This window comes from Jaculus jaculus, unplaced genomic scaffold (genome assembly GCF_020740685.1).
Source record: "Jaculus jaculus isolate mJacJac1 unplaced genomic scaffold, mJacJac1.mat.Y.cur mat_scaffold_36_1_2353498_arrow_ctg1, whole genome shotgun sequence".
Classification (NCBI taxonomy): Eukaryota; Metazoa; Chordata; class Mammalia; order Rodentia; family Dipodidae; genus Jaculus; species Jaculus jaculus.
The window spans coordinates 1,968,934-1,976,473 of NW_025423492.1; the positions used below are offsets into that span (position 1 = coordinate 1,968,934).

General features: G+C 36.6%; 1 pseudogene; it reads right to left on the reverse strand.

Moving 5' to 3' along the window:
• Positions 1-423: 423 nt before the first annotated feature.
• LOC123457332 lies at positions 424-854 on the reverse strand (annotated as a pseudogene).
• Between the last annotated feature and the right edge of the window lie 6,686 nt (positions 855-7,540).

Sequence of the window (7,540 nt, forward strand, 5' to 3'; positions counted from 1 at the left end):
AGTGTGATAGTCTTGCACATGTTGATGGGATGTCTATGCATCTCTGTAGCATAATGATTTGGTACTCTTCATAGGCTTCCTGACCCCCCGCCTGACTCTCACTTTAAAGCAATAATATAAGTTTCTCTGCCACTAAAATGTAAGTATGAAATTTCTTATCAGTGTTTAACAATATATACAAATAATGAGTTGGCAAGTATCTAGTGTCAAATTAGATCCTTGGGATAAAACAAAATAAAGATCTTTGCCTTAATGTAGCTACTCAAAGAACATTTTGTCAGGTGGGAAGAAGATAACTGAAACATTCTCAATGTTCCAATTTGAAATGGTACTTACCTCTTTTTTGAAAAAGAAAAATTGAAAGTTATATACATAAGTTTCATTTAAATTATGCAGAAATCTTTTGTTGTTCTTATTGTCCCAGATCTTGTTTAATGAGGAGCTCTGCCATCAAGTCAAGTATGGTATCTCACAACTATAAGAATGATAATCACTAGCAAATGGACAGCAGCAATCAATACCATGATGGCTTTTATTTGCATCCACACCAATACATTTGCCTTCGAAGCTGTTTGGATCTGTTGCTAAAAGCAGCTGCATTATCTGTGATATGTTCTTGCATGACATCAATAACTTCATCCACCTGATTCTGAACATGCTTAATTTTATCCTTTCTAGGTCCAAATCTTGGTCCAGATGGTCCCCTTAGAAAAAAGTCCTCTTCTTCATCTGAATCATCTTCCAAAAGATTTCTCCTTTCACTTTTCACAGAGCCAGTGACATCATCATCATTTAGGTGGCTCTTGAACTTGGGAGGCATATTTTTTGTTCAAAAAGTACTCTTCTATTTCCCGGCAGAGTCAGTATTCACTACCTGAGGCTCTGGAGTCAGGAGCTTGCACCGGCTCTGGGGCCGCACGTGCAGGCGGGCAGGTGGGGGAAGGAGCGTGAGGCCCACGGGGGAGCGCGGGAGGTGGAGACAGTCTGTGGGCGCAGACCCCACTCATCAGCCGCTCAGCGCTCAGCTTGTGTCTCTTGATGGGTGAATTAAGGCCATTGATAGTTAGGATAATGACTGTGAGATTAGATTTGGTTCCTGTCATATTGTGATGGTAGATTTGTGTTGGTGTTCTCATGGACTTTGAAGTTTTTTGTGCCTACTGAGTTTGGTTATTGTGAACTGCTTCTCATAGGCATTTGAGTTTGGTTATTTGTTTCTTATCTCTGGAGAATTTCCTGAAATACTCTCTGTAGGATTGGTTTTGTGTTCATATAGTTGTAAAGCTGAGTTTTGTCATGGAAAGATTTTCTTTCACCATCTATTATGAGGGATCCTTTTGCTGGGGAGAGTAGTTTGGGTTGGAGTCTATAGGTTCTTAGACTTTGCAGTGTTTCTTTCTAGGCCCTTCTAGCTTTCAGGGTTTCCATTGAAAAGTCTCAAGTAATTCTGATGGGGTTACCTTTGAAAGTGGTGTGCTGTTTTTCCCTAGCTGCTTTTAGGATTTTCTCTATGGTGTCAATGTTTAGAGTCTTAACGATAATATGTCTTGGAGAATTTCTTCTTGGTCCAGTCTGTTTGGAGTTGTGTTGGCTTCTTGTACCTTTATGGGCCTTTCTTTTAAGAGACTAGAGAAGTTTTCTTCAATTATTTCGTTAAATAAGTTCTCCATGCCTTTGGTCTGAAATTCTTCTCCTTCTGGTATTCCAATGATCCTGATATTGGGCCGTTTAAGTGTATCTTAGAGTTCCCTCATGGTCTGTTCACAGGAACTTTTTTTTTTAATTAAAAATTTTTATTCTTAAAAGATTATAAAGTGATAGGATCAGAAATATGCCTTATTTCTCTTAGAGAAGTCCAAATGTATCCTCAGAATTTTTGGAGAAAAAGTGGGGGCAGGATTATTTTGTCCTGCTAAGTTCCCCATTGTGGGTAAAGGTAAATTAGATAAAAATAGACAAAGGCTATGGGAACACTTCAAAGTCTCAAAAACTATGTCTTCCAACCCAATCTACTTTACCCTACAAAAGTATCCCTCATAATACATGGTGAAAGAAAAAACTTTCCATGAAAAATTTCAAATCTATAATTATATGAACACAAAGCCAAACCTTCAGAGAGTACTTGAGGGAATGCTACACACAATATAGTCAAACAATCAATTGCAAGAGCCAACAAGAAGAAGATTACAATAACCAAAATAAACCAGGCTCAAAATAGTACATAACACAAGTAAGCAACCCACTCCATAAAATACCTTACCATGGCAGGGATTAATTCAAACCTCACAGTAATATCCTTAAATATTGTCTTAACTCACCCATGCTATTAGGATATATCAAAAAAAAAAAAAAAAACAGAAAAAACTGGACCCTTCTATCTGCTGTCCTCAAGAAACCCACCTCACCACAATGATAAACAGCTCCTCATAGGGAAAGTTGGGAAAATGATATTCCAAGTAAAAGGACATAACAAACAAGTGGGTGTTAATATATTAATATCTGTTAAAATAGACATCAAACCAAAAGTAATTAGAAAGGACAAAGAAGGCCACTTCTTAGTGATCAAGGGAATGATCCTAAATGACCACATTACAATCACAAATATATATCCACCAAACTCAAGTGTACCACAGTGTATAAAACAAAATCTACTCAACAATAAAACAGAAATCAACACCAACACCACCATAGTTGGAGGCTTCAATACGCCACTATCATCAATAGACAGACTATCCAAGCAGAAAACCAATACAGAAATAATAGAGCTCAACAGCATCATAGGCCAACTAGACCTAACAGGTATCTACTTAACTTTTCACCCCAACTCTAAAGAATACATATTCTTCTCAGAAACCCCTGGAACCATCTCCAAAATTGACCATATGTTAAGACATAAAACATGCCATCATAAAGTCAGGAAATTTGAAGTAACTTCATGTATCATGTCAGATCACAATGCTTTAAAGCTATAATTTAACAACAAGAGACAAATCATGAACTCCACCAACTCCTGGAGACTAACCAATACAAATTTAAACAATGAATGAGTCATTGCAGAAATGAAAAAAGAAATTTTAAAATTCCTAAATTTGAATGATAATGAAAACAGAACCTACCAAAACTTATGTGACTCAATGAAAGCATTCATAAAGGGAAAATTCATAGCCCTAAATGCCTTCAATACAAAGACAGAGTGATCAAAAATCAATAAACTGACTATACACCTAAAGGCTCTGAAAAACAAGAATTATACAACCAAAAGAGTTCCATTTGGAAAGAAATAGGCAAGATTAGAGCAGAAATTAATGAATTGGAAACTAAGAAACAATTTAAAAAACTAATGAAGCAAAGAGCTTGTTATTTGGAAAAATGAACAAGATTGACAAACCCCTGGCCAAAATGGTCAAGCAAAAAAACAGACAATTCTGAAATTAAAAAAATCAGAAATGAATAAGGAGAGATCAATACAGACATAAATGAAATTGGAAGAATCACAAGGGCATACTTCCAAAATCTTTACTCCACAAAATTAAATAATCTGTAAGAAATGGATGAATTCCTAGACACATACCACCTACCAAAACTTAACTCGGAGCAGATCAATCTCCTAAACAAACTATCACATCCATGGAGGTAATCAAAAACATTCCCCAAAAGAAAAGTCCATGACTGGACATCTTCTCAGCTGAATTCTATGAAACCTTCATAGAATAATTGACGCCAATTTTTCTCAAATTATTTAACATAATTGGAGACCAGGGAATCTTCTCTGAGTCCTATTATGAAGATAAGGTCACCCTAACCCCAAAACCAGACAGAGAAGCAGCAAGGACAGAAAATTATAGGCCTATATCCCTAATGAACTTAGATGAAAAGATCCTGAACAAAATCCCTGCACACTGAATTCAACAGCACATCAAAAGCATTATCCACCTTGACCAAATAGTCTTCATCCTAGTATGCAGGGATGGTTTAACATATGGCAATCACTCAACATAATACACCATATAAATAACCTCAATCATAAGAACCACATGATCATCTCAAGTGATGCAGAGAAGGCCTTTGACAAAATACAATACCACTTCATGATCAAAACACTGGAAAGAATAGTCATGGAGGTTTATATCTCAACACAATAAAAGTTATATATAAAGCTCTTAAGGCCCAAATAATTCTTAATGGAGAAAAACCTCAAAGAGTTCCCACTCAGACTGGAAACAAAACAGGGGTGCCCACTCAGTACTGCTCTTCACCATAGTACTAGAAGTCCTAGCCCAAACAATAAGACAGGAGAAGGAAATAAAAGGGATTCAAATTGGAAAGGAAGAAGTTAAGTTAGCCCTGTTTTCAGTTAGCATGATTCTATATATGTCTCCATCCCAAAACTTCTACAGGTGATAAATTCCTTCAGCAACATGGCAGGATACAAAAGAAATGTACAAAAATCAGTAGCTTTTCTATATACAAAGGACAAATATATAGAGAAAGAAATCAGTGAGGCTGTTCCATTTTCAATAGCAATCAAAAAAAATGAAATACCTTGGAATAACACTAACAAAGGATGTGATGGAACTATATAATGAAAATATAAAAACATTCAAGAAAGAAGGAGAGGAGGACTTAAGAAGATGGAAGGACCTCCCATGTTCATGGATAGGTAGAAATAATATTGTGAAAATGACAATTCTACCACAAGCAATATGCAGATTTAACACAATAAAAATAAAAATACCAGCATTGTTCTTCACTGTGATTGAAAAAATGATGTCAAAATTCATATGAAATGGTAGAAGGCCTCACATAGCCAAGCATATAATAAACAGAAGTAACACCTCTGGTTGTATCACCATACCTGATCTGAAGATATATTACAAAACCATAGTGACAAAAACAGCATGGTACTGGAGTAAAAACAGAAACATAGACCAATGGAAGAAAATTGAAGACTCAGACTTTAGGGCAAGCAACTACAGCTGCTTGATCTTTGACAAAGCTGCCAATAATGTAGACTGAAGAAAAGAAAGTATTTTCAACAAGTGGTGATTGACAAATTGGATGAACATATGTAGAAAAATGAAATTAGACCCATTCATTTTCCATACACAAAAATCAAGTTCAAATGGCCTAAAGACCTCAATATAAGACCTGAAATGCTTCAACTACTAGAAGAAAAAAATAGAAGGCACTCTCCACAATATAGGACTGGGAAACGACTTCCTGAACAAAACCCCAATATCCAAGGAAATTAAAGAAGCATTCAATTTATGGGATCTCATGAAGCTAAAAAGTTTAGCACAGACAAACATACCATAAGCAGAGCCAATAGATTACCCAAGAATGGTAGAAAATCTTTGCCGCCAGCTATAAGACTGACAAAAGCCTAATATCTAGAATCTACAAAGAACTCAAAAAATGAAACAATTAAAAAATCAAACAACCCACTCTAAAAGTGGGGCAGAGAACTAAATAGGGAGTTCTCAGAGGTTACAATTACAAATGGCTAACATACGTTTTAGAAAATGTTCAACATCCCTTTTCATTAAAGAAGTGCAAATTAAAAAAAAAAACTGTGAAATTCCACCTTACTGCAGTAAGGATAGCAAACATTAAAAAATCAAATGAAAACAAATGTTGGTGAGGCTGTGGAGCAATAGGAATCCTCGTTCACTGTGAGAATGTAATCTGGTACAACCACTGATGAAATCAATTTGGAGACTCCTCAAAAGGATGCATATAGAGTTATCAGCAGACCCTTTTATTCCCTTATTGGGTATTTACACTAAAACCTCCAAATCTCTGTTCAGAAATATTTGCTCAACCATGTTTACAGCTGTTGAATTGATATTAGCTAAAAACTGGAATCCACCCAGGTGCCCATCATTGGTTGAATGGATAACCATGGTGTGGTATACTTACACGATGGAATTCTCCACAGAAAGAAATGACATATTAAAATTTTTAGAAAAATGGATGAACTTGGAACAGATCATTTTAAGAGAACTCACACAATCACAGTAAGACAATCATGTACAATCTCACTTATCTGCAGTTCCTAGCCTGTGTCAGCCCAAGTTTCTGACATAACTGAATAGCATCTTGATGCTTGGACATTAGGGAGGATAGGGTTCTGGGGAAGGAAAAGGGTGGGAGTGGGAGAACACAAAATCTGAACACAAATTGAAGTGGTGCTATAGGATACTATATCCTGGAAATCAGCATAAAAGGTGGGGCCTTCAAGTTGCCTTAAATGGATCTTCTGACTCTAAGGGGCCCAGCAAGAGTGAGATGAAACCTAACCTCAAATTTCTTCTGTGTCTTTTTCTTCTGTTGCTTTCTCTTTTTTCTTTTTTCTTGGTGCTGGCCTGTAATTCCCTGTACCAGGATGTGGTCTATATCCACAATGAACTGTTGATCAGAGAGACCAACTAGATCTCCCAAAACAAACAGCTCAGGCTGACCTGGAGCTCACTCTGTAGTCCCAGGCTGGCCACAATCTCACACTGGTCCTAACTATGCCTCCCAAATGCTGTAATTAAAGGCATGCACCAACACACCTAGCTAAAACACTGTAATTTTAAGATGATTCCTGTCTTGTTCATGGTGCTTTTGATAAATGACTATCACTGAGGTTATAATCTATGTCATAAAGGGGTGATATGGTCATTGTGTCTTTGTTCTTAGGAAACTGAAAAAGCTCCCCATATCCTAGAGAAAACTGCTATATACAAACAGTGTTACTATAGTTTGTCTAAGCTTAATATAACAGACATAAATGTTTATTTAATTAAGCTACAAAGCAGTTCAAAATTGCTTTGCATTTGTAATAATGTCTCTAAGGTATATTAGAATCAGGCTAGGTTAACTCAACAATTACCATATTTGACTTTATTCTTAAGCTATGTATAATCAGTCTCTGTCAAGGTTTCTTTTAAGTAAATTCATTGCTTATGTATATATTGATACTTAAGATATGATTCCTGCCCTAGAAAAATAATGTTAAACTGCTGCTCTGCTTCCAGATATGGGAGTAACTGGTACATGTGTAGGTATACAAACTATCCAAAGTTGCTTTCAAACTCAAATGCCAAGATTTTTTTATTTTTTTAATTTTTAATTTTCCAGGTAGGGTCTCTTTCTGGTCCAGGCTGACCTGGAATTCACTATGTAGTCTCAGGGTGGCCTCGAACTCTCGGCAATCCTCCTACCTCTGCCTCCCGAGTGCTGGGATTAAAGCCATGTGCCACAACGCCCAACAACAGATGCCAAGTTTTTATACTGTATTATCTTTGCCTGACATACAATATCTGGATTAATCCAATTGGCTTAAAGTTATATAAATTGATAAGATATTGCTTTCATTGCTACTAAAATGTTCTGCCTGTGCTTCTAGCTTACAGGTACTTAAAAGATAAAATGTGCCAGGTGTGGTGGCACATACCTTTAATCCCAGCACTCGGGAGGCAGAGGTAGGAATATCACCACCCTGAAACTACATAGTGAATTCCAGGTCAGCCTGGGCTAGAGTGAGACCCTACCT